Here is a 16527-nt window from a genome sequence, read left to right on the forward strand (position 1 = left end):
GTATCAGAAATGTCAAATTTCATGTAAGTAATGTAATTATGTAATTCTATGTTGGTATCAGAAATGTCAAATTTCATGTAAGTAACGTAATTATGTAATTCTATGTTGGTATCAGACATGTCAAATTTCATGTAAGTAACGTAATTATGTAATTCTATGTTGGTATCAGAAATGTCAAATTTCATGTAAGTAATGTAATTATGTAATTCTATGTTGGTATCAGAAATGTCAAATTTCATGTAAGTAATGTAATTATGTAATTCTATGTTGGTATCAGAAATGTCAAATTTCATGTAAGTAACGTAATTATGTAATTCTATGTCGCATGCGAAGAATATGCTTTAAAAAAAAATATCCGCCAGAGAATGAAGCCAGCAAGTTCGGAGCGCGATGTGGCGAGGGACGACTTTATGAAGGTACGTCCGTTACAGCAGTGTTTTTCAACCTTTTTTGAGCCAAGGCACAGTTTTTGCGTTGAACAAATGCGGAGGCACACCACCAGCAGAAATCATTAAAAAAACAAACTCAGTTGACAGTAAAAAGTCGTCGTCGCAATTGTTGGATATGACTTTAAAGCATAACCAAGCATGCATCACTATAGCTCTTGTCTCAAAGTAGGTGTACTGTCACCACCTGTCACGTCACACCCTGACTTATTTGGACTTTTTTTTGCTGTTTTCCTGTGCGTAGTGTTTTACTTCTTGTCTTGCGCTCCTATTTTGGTGGCTTTTTCTCTTTTTTTGGTATTTTCCTGGAGCAGTTTCATGTCTTCCTTTGAGCGATATTTCCCGCATCTACTTTGTTTTAGCAATCAAGAATATTTCAATGTTTTTATTAGAGATGTCCGATAATATCGGTCTGCCGATATTATCGGCCGATAAATGCGTTAAAATGTAATATCGGAAATGATCGGTATCGTTTTTTTTATTATCAGTATCGTTTTTTACATTTTTTTTAAATTTTTTTTAATTAAATCCACATAAAAAACACAAGATACACTTACAATTAGTGCACCAAGCCAAAAAACCTCCCTCCCCCCATTTACACTCATTCACACAAAAGGGTTGTTTCTTTCTGTTATTAATATTCTGCTTCCTACATTATATATCAATATATATCAATACAGTCTGCAAGGGATACAGTTATTAATATTAACAATATATATCAATACAGTCTGCAAGGGATACAGTTATTAATATTAACAATATATATCAATACAGTCTGCAAGGGATACAGTTATTAATATTAACAATATATATCAATACAGTCTGCAAGGGATACAGTCCGTAAGCACACATGATTGTGCGTGCTGCTGCTCCACTAATAGTACTAACCTTTAACACTTCATTTTACTCATTTTCATTCATTACTAGTTTCTATGTAACTGTTTTTATATTGTTTTACTTTCTTTTTTATTCAAGAAAATGTTTTTAATTTATTCATCTTATTTTATTTGATTCATTTTTTAAAAAAAGTACCTTATCTTCACCATACCTGGTTGTCCAAATTAGGCATAATAATGTGTTAATTCCACGACTGTATATATCGGTTGATATCGGTATCGGTTGATATCGGTATCGGTAATTAAAGAGTTGGACAATATCGGCATATCGGATATCGGCAAAAAGCCATTATCGGACATCCCTAGTTTTTATCCTTCTTTGTGGGGACATTGTTGATTGTCATCTCATGTTGGGATGTACTTTGTGGACGCCGTCTTTGCTCCACAGTAAGTCTTTGCTGTCGTCCAGCATTCTGTTTTTGTTTACTTTGTAGCCAGTTCAGTTTTAGTTTCGTTCTGCATAGCCTTCCCTAAGCTTTAATACCTTTTCTTAGGGGCACTCGCCTTTTGTCTATTTTTGGTTTAAGCATTAGACACCTTTTTACCTGCACACTGCCTCCCGCTGTTTCCCACATCTACAAAGCAATTAGCTACCTGCTGCCACCTACTGATATGGAAGAGTATTACACGGTTACGCTGCTGAGCTCTAGACAGCACCGACACTCAACAACAACATATAATTTGCAGACTATAATTACTGGTTTGCAAAAAATATTTTTTTTACCCCTAATAGGTGAAATTAGATAATCTCCCACGGCACACCAGACTGTATCTCACGGCACAGTAGTGTGCCGCGGCACAGTGGTTGAAAAACACTGCGTTATAGCACTGGTCCCCAACATTTTTGTAGCTGCGGACCGGTCAACGCTTGAAAATTTGCCCCGCGGACCTGGGGGGTGAGGGTGTGGGGGGGGGGGGGGGTTATTTTTATTTATTTTTTATTTTATTTTATTTATTTTTTATAAAGAAATACGTGTGCTTACGGACTGTATCCCTGCAGACTTTATTGATCTATATTGATATATAATGTATATATTGTGTTTTTTATGTTGATTTAATTAAAAAAAAACAAAAAAAAACTTTATTATTTTTTTATTTTTTTATTTCTTGTGCGGCCCGGTACCAATCGGTACCGGTCCGCGGCCCGGTGGTTGGGGACCACTGCGTTATAGGATATCTCCTTTAAAAATATACAAAATAAGGTGGCAAGAAATACAATAATAATAACTAGATGAGGTGTGAATGCTCCAATGCTGAAGTTGAAGTGAAATGCTGACAGAATGTAGTGTGAATGTAAGAATAGTTTGAATGTTGAATAGTTTTAATTTCCAGGAACTCGGGAAAGTGTTAGTTTGAATGTCCAAGATGAGTGGAATGTGTTGATGTTGGAATGCTTTGAATAGGTTGAAGAATGTGGGAATTGTGCAACTTGGAAAAATGTCCCATTCATTTCAATGGGAACTTCCTGGAAATTTGGGAATTTGGGGGAAAACGGGATTTTTTGCAAAATGATTAAGAGCATGAATGTCCTGAATGAGCTGAATTGGTTAGTGTTGGAATTGTTTAAATCGGTCAAGAAATGTTGAAGTAGAAACAGTTTTTTAATTGATAAATGGTATTACAGAATTTCGGGAAAACTGGGAATTTTTCCAAGTTCTTAAACCAACTTGTTTTTTTTGTCCTGATTCAGAGGAATGTTTTGATGGTGGAACGCTTGAAGTGGGTTGAAAAATGTGAAAGGACTAAAAAAGGTTGGAAATAAGGCTAGAAAAAAACCCAGGAATTCCTGAGAAATTTGTTGAACGTGGAAAAATGGTTGTTTGAATTTCCAGGATGAATTGAATGAGTTGAAGGTGGAATGGTTGGAATCGGTTGAAAAATGTGGGAATGGTGGAAGTTTGAAAAATGGATAATTCATTTTGAATGGGGAAAATGTCCCTAGACTGGGAATTCTTGGAAATCCGGGAATTAATTTTTTTTTTTTCATATGGATCACATAAGTCCTGAACAGGCTGAATATTTTGAACTTGGAACGTTTTGAATCGGATAAAAAATGTAGGGGTTGTGGAACTTTGAAAAATTCCCCATTCTTTTCAAAGGGAATTTCATGGAAATTTGGGAATTATGTGAAAAGAGGGAATTTTTTTGAAAATGGTAAAAATGGTAAAAAATGTGAATGTTCTGAATAAATTGGTGTTGGAATTTTTCAAATCGGTCGCGAAATCTTGAAGTAGTAACATTTTTAATTGAGAAATGGTATTACGAAATTCCTGTAATTTTGGGAAAACCGGGAATTTTTCCAGTAAAAAAAAATAAAAAATGATTTGACAGTGGGTTGAAAAATGTGGAAAGAGTAGTCAACAGAAAAAAGTGTTAGAAAAAATTCATGGCATTTTTTTTGACAAATGTAAATCAGTTTCGCTTAGTTATTGCAATCATTTCATTTTTGGCTTTATTTGCTAAAAATGAGTTGGACTAAGTCATTTTTATTGTGTTGCGAGAATGTGCTCATTTTGAGTTGGGGCAACATATATTTGTTGAATGTTTGAATTGAGTTCATCCAATGAGTCAATTGTTTGAGTGTAACCGTCGCAGGGTAAGACAAATCTTCATAGAAAAAGCATTTGTTTGCCAATGACAAAGTGGGCGTCTGAATGGCTGCGAAGGATTGATTGCAGACGTCGTTAGCGGCGTATAAATCGACCGGGCTCGTCTGTGTACGTGATTTGTCGGTCGCGACGATCCTTGTTATCATACCCAGCATTCCTTTTGATTAGCGTGATCAATAGTCTGGGACAGATCAGTCACGGAGATGTGCTGACCTCAGCGCCACACCCGGCTGCAACAACCGGCTCCGGGATTTAAGGCCGACAGCTCTGGCTTCCATATTTTTCTTTTTATGGCGAGAGAGACTGCGACTGGGTCTCAAACGGAACACTTGTGTGAGTACACTTGTATATGTGTACTATGCACACTTCCTGTGTATTACTGTAATTACAACTACAACTCATCACAGATATAGTTGATGTCACTGGTGGATACAATCAAACAGGAAGTCCAGTAAGAGTAGATTGACACATGTCATGCTACGTTAGCATGTAGCATTAGCTTGAGGGGACACAAAAAGGTTCCGGCTAAGACTTTGGCTCGTACATGTACACTAAAATCCTCCCCTGTTGCCATTAATAATGAAATATAACCCGTTGTGGTAATGTTTCACCTTCAAATCGGATGGGCAATATGAGCCCATCAACATGAAGAAGCCCAACTTTTGTGTTTTTGTCCTGATTCAGAGGAATGTTTTGACAGTGGAACGCTTGAAGTGGGTTGAAAAATGTGAAAGGACTAAAAAAGGTTGGAAATAAGGTTAGAAAAAAAACAGGAATTCCTGAGAAATTTGTCGAACGTGGAAAAATGGTTGTTTGAATTTCCAGGATGAGTTAAATGTGTTGAAGGTGGAATGGTTTGAATCGGTTGAAAAATGTGGGAATTGTGCAACTTGGAAAAATGTCCCATTCATTTCAATGGGAACTTCCTGGAAATTTGGGGAAAAGCGGGATTTTTTGGAAAATGATTAATAGCATGAATGTCCTGAATGCGCTTAATTGGTTGGTGTTGGAATTGTTTAAATCGGTCAAGAAATGTTGAATTAGGAAAAAAAATTTAATTGAGAAATGGTATTACAGAATTTCGGGAAAACTGGGAATTTTTTCAAGTTCTTAAACCAACTTGTTTTTTTGTCCAGATTCAGAGGAATGTTTTGACAGTGGAACGCATGAAGTGGGTTGAAAAATGTGAAAGGACTAAATAAGGTGGAAATAAGGTTAGAAAAAAACAGGAATTCCTGGAAATTTGTTGAATGTGGAAAAATTGTTGTTTGAATTTACAGGATGAGTTGAATGTGGAATGGTTTGAATCAGTTGAAAAATGTGGGAATTGTGCAACTTGGAAAAATGTCCCATTCATTTCAATGGGAACTTCCTGGAAATTTGGGGAAAAGCGGGATTTTTTGGAAAATGATTAATAGCATGAATGTCCTGAATGCGCTGAATTGGTTGGTGTTGGAATTGTTAAAATCGGTCAAGAAATGTTGAATTAGGAAAAAAATTTTAATTGAGAAATGGTATTACAGAATTTCGGGAAAACTGGGAATTTTTTCAAGTTCTTAAACCAACTTGTTTTTTTTGTCCTGATTCAGAGGAATGTTTTGACAGTGGAAAGCTTGAAATGGGTTGAAAAATGTGAAAGGACTAAATAAGGTGGAAATAAGGTTAGAAAAAAACAGGAATTCCTGGAAATTTGTTGAATGTGGAAAAATTGTTGTTTGAATTTCCAGGATGAATTAAATGAGTTGAAGGTGGAATGGTTTCAATCGGTTGAAAAATGTGGGAATGGTGGAAGTTTGAAAAATGAATAATTCATTTTGAATGGGGAAAATGTCCCTAAAGACTGGGAATTCCTGGAAATCTGGGAATTTTTTAAAAATATTTCTTAAATGGATCACATAATTCCTGAACAGGCTGAATATTTTGAAGTTGGAACGGTTTTTGAATTGGATAAAAAATGTGGGAGTTGTGGAACTTTGAAAAATGTCCCATTCTTTCAAATAGGAATTTCATGGAAATTTGGGAATTTCGGGAAAAGAGGGAATTTTTGGGAAAATGTTAAAAATGTTAAAAAAAACATTTGAATGTTCTGAATGAGTTGGTGTTGGAATTTTTCCAAATCGGTGGCGAAATCTTGAAGTAGTAACATTTTTAATTGGAAATTGTATTACGAAATGTGTGTAATTTCATGGCAATATGAGCCCATCAACATGAAGGAACCCAACTTGTTTTTTTGTCCTGATTCAGAGGAATGTTTTGACAGTGGAACGCTTGAAGTGGGTTGAAAAATGTGAAAGGACTAAAAAAGGTTGGAAATAAGGTTAGAAAAAAAACAGGAATTCCTGAGAAATTTGTTGAACGTGGAAAAATGGTTGTCTGAATTTCCAGGATGAATTGAATGTGTTGAAGGTGGAATGGTTTGAATAGGTTGAAAAATGTGGGAATGGTGGAAGTTTGAAAAATGAATAATTCATTTTTGAATGGGGAAAATGTCCCTAAAGACTGGGAATTCCTGGAAATCTGGGAATTTTTAAAATAATTGTTAAATGGATCACATAATTCCTGAACAGGCTGAAAATTTTGAAGTTGGAACGGTTTTTGAATTGGATAAAAAATGTGGGAGTTGTGCAACTTTGAAAATGTCCCATTCTTTCCAATAGGAATTTCATGGAAATTTGGGAATTTCGGGAAAAGAGGGAACTTTTTTGAAAATGGTAAAAATGGTAAAAAAAAAAAAAAAAGTGAATGTTCCGAATGAGTTGGTGTTGGAATTTTTCCAAATCGGTCGCGAGATCTTGAAGTAGTAACATTTTTAATTGGAAATTGTATTACGAAATGTGTGTAATTTCATGGCAATATGAGCCCATCAACATGAAGGAACCCAACTTGTTTTTTTGTCCTGATTCAGAGGAATGTTTTGACAGTGGAACGCTTGAAATGGGTTGAAAAATGTGAAAGGACTAAAAAAGGTGGAAATAAGGTTACAAAAAAAACAGGAACTCCTGAGAAATTTGTTGAACGTGGAAAAATGGTTGTCTGAATTTCCAGGATGAATTGAATGTGTTGAAGGTGGAATGGTTTGAATAGGTTGAAAAATGTGGGAATGGTGGAAGTTTGAAAAATTAATAATTCATTTTGAATGGGGAAAATGTCCCTAAACACTGGGAATTCTTGGAAATCCGGGAATTTTTCAAAATAATTCTTAAATGGATCACATAATTACTGAACAGGCTGAATATTTTGAAGTTGGAACGGTTTTTGAATTGGATAAAAAATGTGGGAGTTGTGGAACTTTGAAAAATTTCCCATTCTTTCAAATAGAAATTTCATGGAAATTTGGGAATTTCGGGAAAAGAGGGAATTTTTTTGAAAATGTTAAAAATGGTGAAAAAAAAAAAAGTGAATGTTCTGAATGAGTTGGTGTTGGAATTTTTCCAAATCGGTGGCGAAATCTTGAAGTAGTAACATTTTTAATTGGAAATTGTATTACGAAATGTGTGTAATTTCATGGCAATATGAGCCCATCAACATGAAGGAACCCAACTTGTTTTTTTGTCCTGATTCAGAGGAATGTTTTGACAGTGGAACGCTTGAAGTGGGTTAAAAAATGTGAAAGGCCTAAAAAAGGTTGGAAATAAGGTTAGAAAAAAAAACAGGAATTCCTGAGAAATTTGTTGAACGTGGAAAAATGGCTGTCTGAATTTCCAGGATGAATTGAATGTGTTGAAGGTGGAATGGTTTGAATAGGTTGAAAAATGTGGGAATGGTGGAAGTTTGAAAAATTAATAATTCATTTTGAATGGGGAAAATGTCCCTAAACACTGGGAATTCTTGGAAATCCGGGAATTTTTCAAAATAATTCTTAAATGGATCACATAATTACTGAACAGGCTGAATATTTTGAAGTTGGAACGGTTTTTGAATTGGATAAAAAATGTGGGAGTTGTGGAACTTTGAAAAATTTCCCATTCTTTCAAATAGAAATTTCATGGAAATTTGGGAATTTTGGGAAAAGAGGGAATTTTTTTGAAAATGTTAAAAATGGTGAAAAAAAAAAAAGTGAATGTTCTGAATGAGTTGGTGTTGGAATTTTTCCAAATCGGTGGCGAAATCTTGAAGTAGTAACATTTTTAATTGGAAATTGTATTACGAAATGTGTGTAATTTCATGGCAATATGAGCCCATCAACATGAAGGAACCCAACTTGTTTTTTTGTCCTGATTCAGAGGAATGTTTTGACAGTGGAACGCTTGAAGTGGGTTAAAAAATGTGAAAGGCCTAAAAAAGGTTGGAAATAAGGTTAGAAAAAAAAACAGGAATTCCTGAGAAATTTGTTGAACGTGGAAAAATGGTTGTCTGAATTTCCAGGATGAATTGAATGTGTTGAAGGTGGAATGGTTTGAATCGTTTGAAAAATGTGGGATTGTGGAAGTTTGAAAAATGAATAATTTATTTTTGAATGTGGAAAATATCCCTAAACACTGGGAATTCTTGGAAATCCGGGAATTTTTTTAAATAATTCTTAAATGGATCACATAATTACTGAACAGGCTGAATATTTTGAAGTTGGAACGGTTTTTGAATTGGATAAAAAATGTGGGAGTTGTGGAACTTTGAAAAATTTCCCATTCTTTCAAATAGAAATTTCATGGAAATTTGGGAATGTTGGGAAAAGAGGGAATTTTTTTGAAAATGTTAAAAATGGTAAAAAAAAAAAAAAGTGAATGTTCTGAATGAGTTGGTGTTGGAATTTTTCCAAATCGGTGGCGAAATCTTGAAGTAGTAACATTTTTAATTGGAAATGTTATTACGAAATGTGTGTAATTTCATGGCAATATGAGCCCATCAACATGAAGGAACCCGACTTGTTTTTTTGTCCTGATTCAGAGGAATGTTTTGACAGTGGAACGCTTGAAGTGGGTTGAAAAATGTGAAAGGCCTAAAAAAGGTTGGAAATAAGGTTAGAAAAAAAAACAGGAATTCCTGAGAAATTTGTTGAACGTGGAAAAAGGGTTGTCTGAATTTCCAGGATGAGTTGAATGTGTTGAAGGTGGAATGGTTGGAATCGGTTGAAAAATGTGGGAATTGCGGAAGTTTGAAAAATGAAAAATTCATTTTTGAATGGGGAAAATGTCCCTAAACACTGGGAATTCCTGGGAATTTGTTGAATGTGGAAAAATGGTTGTCTGAATTTCCAGGATGAATTGAATGTGTTGAAGGTGGAATGGTTGGAATAGGTTGAAAAATGTGGGATTGTGGAAGTTTGAAAAATGAATAATTTATTTTTGAATGTGGAAAATATCCCTAAACACTGGGAATTCTTGGAAATCCGGGAATTTTTTAAAATAATTCTTAAATGGATCACATAATTACTGAACAGGCTGAATATTTTGAAGTTGGAACGGTTTTTGAATTGGATACAAAATGTGGGAGTTGTGGAACTTTGAAAAATTTCCCATTCTTTCAAATAGAAATTTCATGGAAATTTGGGAATTTTGGGAAAAGAGGGAATTTTTTGGAAAATGTTAAAAATGGTAAAAAAAAAAAAAAAGTGAATGTTCTGAATGAGTTGGTGTTGGAATTTTTCCAAATCGGTGGCGAAATCTTGAAGTAGTAACATTTTTAATTGGAAATGTTATTACGAAATGTGTGTAATTTCATGGCAATATGAGCCCATCAACATGAAGGAACCCAACTTGTTTTTTTGTCCTGATTCAGAGGAATGTTTTGACAGTGGAACGCTTGAAGTGGGTTAAAAAATGTGAAAGGCCTAAAAAAGGTTGGAAATAAGGTTAGAAAAAAAAACAGGAATTCCTGAGAAATTTGTTGAACGTGGAAAAATGGTTGTCTGAATTTCCAGGATGAATTGAATGTGTTGAAGGTGGAATGGTTTGAATCGTTTGAAAAATGTGGGATTGTGGAAGTTTGAAAAATGAATAATTTATTTTTGAATGTGGAAAATATCCCTAAACACTGGGAATTCTTGGAAATCCGGGAATTTTTTTAAATAATTCTTAAATGGATCACATAATTACTGAACAGGCTGAATATTTTGAAGTTGGAACGGTTTTTGAATTGGATAAAAAATGTGGGAGTTGTGGAACTTTGAAAAATTTCCCATTCTTTCAAATAGAAATTTCATGGAAATTTGGGAATGTTGGGAAAAGAGGGAATTTTTTTGAAAATGTTAAAAATGGTAAAAAAAAAAAAAAGTGAATGTTCTGAATGAGTTGGTGTTGGAATTTTTCCAAATCGGTGGCGAAATCTTGAAGTAGTAACATTTTTAATTGGAAATGTTATTACGAAATGTGTGTAATTTCATGGCAATATGAGCCCATCAACATGAAGGAACCCGACTTGTTTTTTTGTCCTGATTCAGAGGAATGTTTTGACAGTGGAACGCTTGAAGTGGGTTGAAAAATGTGAAAGGCCTAAAAAAGGTTGGAAATAAGGTTAGAAAAAAAAACAGGAATTCCTGAGAAATTTGTTGAACGTGGAAAAAGGGTTGTCTGAATTTCCAGGATGAGTTGAATGTGTTGAAGGTGGAATGGTTGGAATCGGTTGAAAAATGTGGGAATTGCGGAAGTTTGAAAAATGAAAAATTCATTTTTGAATGGGGAAAATGTCCCTAAACACTGGGAATTCCTGGGAATTTGTTGAATGTGGAAAAATGGTTGTCTGAATTTCCAGGATGAATTGAATGTGTTGAAGGTGGAATGGTTGGAATAGGTTGAAAAATGTGGGATTGTGGAAGTTTGAAAAATGAATAATTTATTTTTGAATGTGGAAAATATCCCTAAACACTGGGAATTCTTGGAAATCCGGGAATTTTTTAAAATAATTCTTAAATGGATCACATAATTACTGAACAGGCTGAATATTTTGAAGTTGGAACGGTTTTTGAATTGGATACAAAATGTGGGAGTTGTGGAACTTTGAAAAATTTCCCATTCTTTCAAATAGAAATTTCATGGAAATTTGGGAATTTTGGGAAAAGAGGGAATTTTTTGGAAAATGTTAAAAATGGTAAAAAAAAAAAAAAAGTGAATGTTCTGAATGAGTTGGTGTTGGAATTTTTCCAAATCGGTGGCGAAATCTTGAAGTAGTAACATTTTTAATTGGAAATGTTATTACGAAATGTGTGTAATTTCATGGCAATATGAGCCCATCAACATGAAGGAACCCAACTTGTGTTTTTGTCCTGATTCAGAGGAATGTTTTGACAGTGGAACGCTTGAAGCGGGTTGAAAAATGTGAAAGGCCTAAAAAAGGTTGGAAATAAGGTTAGAAAAAAAAACAGGAATTCCTGAGAAATTTGTTGAACGTGGAAAAAGGGTTGTCTGAATTTCCAGGATGAATTGAATGTGTTGAAGGTGGAATGGTTTGAATCGGTTGAAAAATGTGGGAATTGTGCAACTTGGAAAAATGTCCCATTCATTTCAATGGGAACTTCCTGGAAATTTGGGGAAAAGCGGGATTTTTTGGAAAATGATTAATAGCATGAATGTCCTGAATGAGCTGAATTGGTTGGTGTTGGAATTGTTTAAATCGGTCAAGAAATGTTGAATTAGGAAAACAAATTTAATTGAGAAATGGTATTACAGAATTTCGGGAAAACTGGGAATTTTTTCAAGTTCTTAAACCAACTTGTTTTTTTGTCCTGATTCAGAGGAATGTTTTGACAGTGGAACGCTTGAAATGGGTTGAAAAATGTGAAAGGACTAATAAAGGTGGAAATAAGGTTAGAAAAAAACAGGAATTCCTGGAAATTTGTTGAATGTGGAAAAATTGTTGTTTGAGTTGAGTTGAGTTGAATGTGTTGAAGGTGGAATGGTTTGAATCGGTTGAAAAATGTGGGAATGGTGGAAGTTTGAAAAATGAATAATTCATTTTGAATGGGGAAAATGTCCCTAAAGACTGGGAATTCCTGGAAATCTGGGATTTAAATAAAAAAAATTCTTAAATGGATCACATAATTCCTGAACAGGCTGAATATTTTGAAGTTGGAACGGTTTGAAAAATTTCCCATCCTTTAAAATAGGAATTTCATGGAAATTTGTGAATTTCGGGAAAAGAGGGAATTTTTTTGAAAATGTTAAAAAAAAAAAAAAAAAAAGTGAATGTTTTGAATGAGTTGGTGTTGGAATTTTTCCAAATTGGTGGCGAAATCTTGAAGTAGTAACATTTTTAATTGGAAATGGTATTACGAAATGTGTGTAATTTCATGGCAATATGAGCCCATCAACATGAAGGAACCAGACTTGTTTTTTTGTCCTGATTCAGAGGAATGTTTTGACGGTGGAACGCTTGAAGTGGGTTGAAAAATGTGAAAGGACTAAAAAAGGTTGGAAATAAGGTTAGAAAAAAAAACAGGAATTCCTGAGAAATTTGTTGAACGTGGAAAAATGGTTGTCTGAATTTCCAGGATGAATTGAATGTGTTGAAGGTGGAATGGTTGGAATCGGTTGAAAAATGTGGGAATTGTGGAAGTTTGAAAAATGGATCATTCATTTTTGAATGGGGAAAATGTCCCTAAACACTGGGAATTCCTGGAAATCTGGGAATTTTTAAAAAATATTTCTTAAATGGATCACATAATTCCTGAACAGGCTGAATATTTTGACGTTGGAACGGTTTTTGAATTGAATAAAAAATGTGGGAGTTGTGGAACTTTGAAAAATTTCCCATTCTTTCAAATAGGGATTTCATGGAAATTTGGGAATTTCGGGAAAAGAGGGAATTTTTTTGAAACTGCTAAAATTGGTAAAACATGTGAATGTTTTGAATGAGTTGGTGTTGGAATTTTTCCAAATCGGTGGCGAGATCTTGAAGTAGTAACATTTTTAATTGGAAATTGTATTACGAAATGTGTGTAATTTCATGGCAATATGAGCCCATCAACATGAAGGAACCCAACTTGTTTTTTTGTCCTGATTCAGAGGAATGTTTTGACAGTGGAACGCTTGAAGTGGGTTGAAAAATGTGAAAGGACTAAAAAAGGTGGAAATAAGGTTAGAAAAAAACAGGAATTCCTGGAAATTTGTTGAATGTGGAAAAATGGTTGTCTGAATTTCCAGGATGAATTGAATGTGTTGAAGGTGGAATGGTTGGAATCGGTTGAAAAATGTGGGAATTGTGGAAGTTTGAAAAATGAAAAATTCATTTTTGAATGGGGAAAATGTCCCTAAACACTGGGAATTCCTGGAAATCTGGGATTTAAAAAAAATTATTTCTTAAATGGATCACATAATTCCTGAACAGGCTGAATATTTTGAAGTTGGAACGGTTTGAAAAATTTCCCATCCTTTAAAATAGGAATTTCATGGAAATTTGTGAATTTCAGGAAAAGAGGGAATTTTTTTGAAAATGTTAAAAAAAAAAAAAAAAAAAAAAAAAGTGAATGTTTTGAATGAGTTGGTGTTGGAATTTTTCCAAATCGGTGGCGAAATCTTGAAGTAGTAACATTTCTAATTGGAAATGATATTACGAAATGTGTGTAATTTCATGGCAATATGAGCCCATCAACATGAAGGAACCCGACTTGTTTTTTTGTCCTGATTCAGAGGAATGTTTTGACAGTGGCACGCTTGAAGTGGGTTGAAAAATGTGAAAGGACTAATAAAGGTGGAAATAAGGTTTGAAAAAAAAACAGGAATTCCTGAGAAATTTGTTGAACGTGGAAAAATGGTTGTTTGAATTTCCAGGATGAGTTGAATGTGTTGAAGGTGGAATGGTTGGAATCGGTTGAAAAATGTGGGAATGGTGGAAGTTTGAAAAATGAATAATTCATTTTGAATGGGGAAAATGTCCCTAAACACTGGGAATTCCTGGAAATTTGTTGAATGTGGAAAAATGGTTGTCTGAATTTCCAGGATGAATTGAATGTGTTGAAGGTGGAATGGTTTGAATAGGTTGAAAAATGTGGGAATTGTGGAAGTTTGAAAAATGAATAATTCATTTTGAATGTGGAAAATGTCCCTAAACACTGGGAATTCTTGGAAATCCGGGAATTTAAAAAAAATAATTCTTAAATGGATCACATAATTCCTGAACAGGCTGAATATTTTGAAGTTGGAACGGTTTTTGAATTGGATAAAAAATGTGGGAGTTGTGGAACTTTGAAAAATTTCCCATTCTTTCAAATAGGAATTTCATGGAAATTTGGGAATTTCGGGAAAAGAGCGGATTTTTTTGAAAATGTTAAAATTGGTAAAACATGTGAATGTTCTGAATGAGTTGGTGTTGTAATTTTTCCAAATCGGTGGCGTACATAACTGAAGGTGTTGCTAAAGCACCGCGTACATAACTGAAGGTGTTGCTAAAGCACTGTGGGTGGCAGAGTTTCCACCCTGCAGGGGACAAAGATGGCATGCAGGATCCAGCGGAAGATGTCGGGGCTGCAAAGATAATTGCTGCAATATTTGCTGCTCTAGTGTGGACAACACCGCCAGCGCAGAAAGGTTGAAAGGAGGCCGCCTCGTTAGCAGAGTGCTGGTACGACCCCCCTCTTGTTAGCGCAGTAATGAAGTCATCCATCCCGCTCGCCAGGACGTCCACGCGCTCTCGTTCCCCAGCAGAAATTATGAATTATTTCCACGCTGAGCTCACAGTGTGACAGGAGCTGCGACTTGAATGACCAGGGAGTATCCTTTTGTTTGTTTCTCTTTCAGACACCGCCATGAAATGTGGAGCCGTGTCCATAATTGATGACACCGAACGCCGCTCGCCATTGCTTTTGTGCCGCAATTTCTGGAACACATCATGGCGGGGAAGAGGAAGTAAACAAGCACTCCTTCAGGGTTCGTCACCGAGGGCAACACATTTTAGCATCTTTGGATTCACAAGCACTCACTTTGCACTTGATATTTTACTCGATTTTTTTACTCAATATGACAGTTATACTGTCATATTGAGTAAAAAAAAAGTTTTTTGTCATTGCAAACCTTACAAAAGAAAATGTTTCTAGTAAAACTCACAAAGACACATTATTCCAGGCATTTGTAGACGATTTGCATGTTGGGTTTAAGAGTTATGTTTGAATAGTTTAATGCTTTTTTCACATTATCTCAGGGTTCTAAGAACATTACTGTCATATTGAGTAAAACACTCATTTTCGTATTCACAAATCTGACAAAATCTTATGGTTTTTCTAGTAAAACTCCCAAAGATACATTATTTCAGGCATTATTAGCCATTTTGCATGTTTGGTTTAAATAACTGTCATATTGAGTATGACAGCTATACTGTCATATTGAGTAAAAAAACTATTTTTTGTCATTGCAAACCTTATAAAAGAAAATGTTTCTAGTAAAACTCCCAAAGATACATTATTTCAGGCATTATTAGCCATTTTGCATGTTTGATTTAAATAACTGTCATATTGAGTATGACAGTTATACTGTCATATTGAGTAAAAAAAACTATTTTTTGTCATTGCAAACCTTACAAAAGAAAATGTTTCTAGTAAAACTCACAAAGACACATTATTTCAGGCATTTGTAGACGATTTGCATGTTGGGTTTAAGAGTTATGTTTGAATAGTTTAATGCTTTTTTCACATTATCTCAGGATTCTAAGAACATTACTGTCATATTGAGTAAAACACTCATTTTTATTTTCACAAACCTGACAAAATCTCACGTTTTTTTTTAGTAAAACTCACAAAGATACATTATTTCAGGCATTATTAGCCATTTTTCATGTTTGGTTTAAATAACTGTCATATTGAGTATGACAGTTATACTGTCATATTGAGTAAAAAAACTATTTTTTGTCATTGCAAACCTTACAAAAGAAAATATTTCTAGTAAAACTCACAGAGATACATTATTTCAGGCATTTGTAGACATTTTGCATGTTTGGTTTAAATAACTGTCATATTGAGTATGACAGTTATACTGTCATATTGAGTAAAAAAAAACTATTTTTTGTCATTGCAAACCTTACAAAAGAAAATATTTCTAGTAAAACTCCCAAAGATACATTATTTCAGGCATTTGTAGACATTTTGCATGTTTGGTTTAAATAACTGTCGTATTGAGTATGACAGTTATACTGTCATATATTGAGTAAAAAAACTATTTTTTGTCATTGCAAACCTTACAAAGGAAAATGTTTCTAGTAAAACTCACAAAGACACATTATTTCAGGCATTTGTAGACGATTTGCATGTTTGGTTTAAATAACTGTCATATTGAGTATGACAGTTATACTGTCATATTGAGTAAAAAAACTATTTTTTGTCATTGCAAACATTACAAAAGAAAATATTTCTAGTAAAACTCCCAAAGATACATTATTTCAGGCATTTGTAGACATTTTGCATGTTTGGTTTAAATAACTGTCATATTGAGTATGACAGTTATACTGTCATATATTGAGTAAAAAAACTATTTTTTGTCATTGCAAACCTTACAAAAGAAAATGTTTCTAGTAAAACTCACAAAGACACATTATTTCAGGCATTTGTAGACGATTTGCATGTTGGGTTTAAGAGTTATGTTTGAATAGTTTAATGCTTTTTTCACATTATCTCAGGATTCTAAGAACATTACTGTCATGTTGAGTAAAACACTCATT

General features: G+C 34.2%; 1 protein-coding gene across 1 annotated transcript in view; it reads right to left on the bottom strand.

Annotated features, from left to right (window-relative positions):
* Positions 1-16527, bottom strand: part of LOC133636391 (KH domain-containing, RNA-binding, signal transduction-associated protein 3-like) — a 116114-nt gene that overhangs the window by 97112 nt on the left and 2475 nt on the right. The gene's annotated exons all lie outside the window — the stretch shown is intronic.

Source organism: Entelurus aequoreus, linkage group LG20 (genome assembly GCF_033978785.1).
Source record: "Entelurus aequoreus isolate RoL-2023_Sb linkage group LG20, RoL_Eaeq_v1.1, whole genome shotgun sequence".
Classification (NCBI taxonomy): Eukaryota; Metazoa; Chordata; class Actinopteri; order Syngnathiformes; family Syngnathidae; genus Entelurus; species Entelurus aequoreus.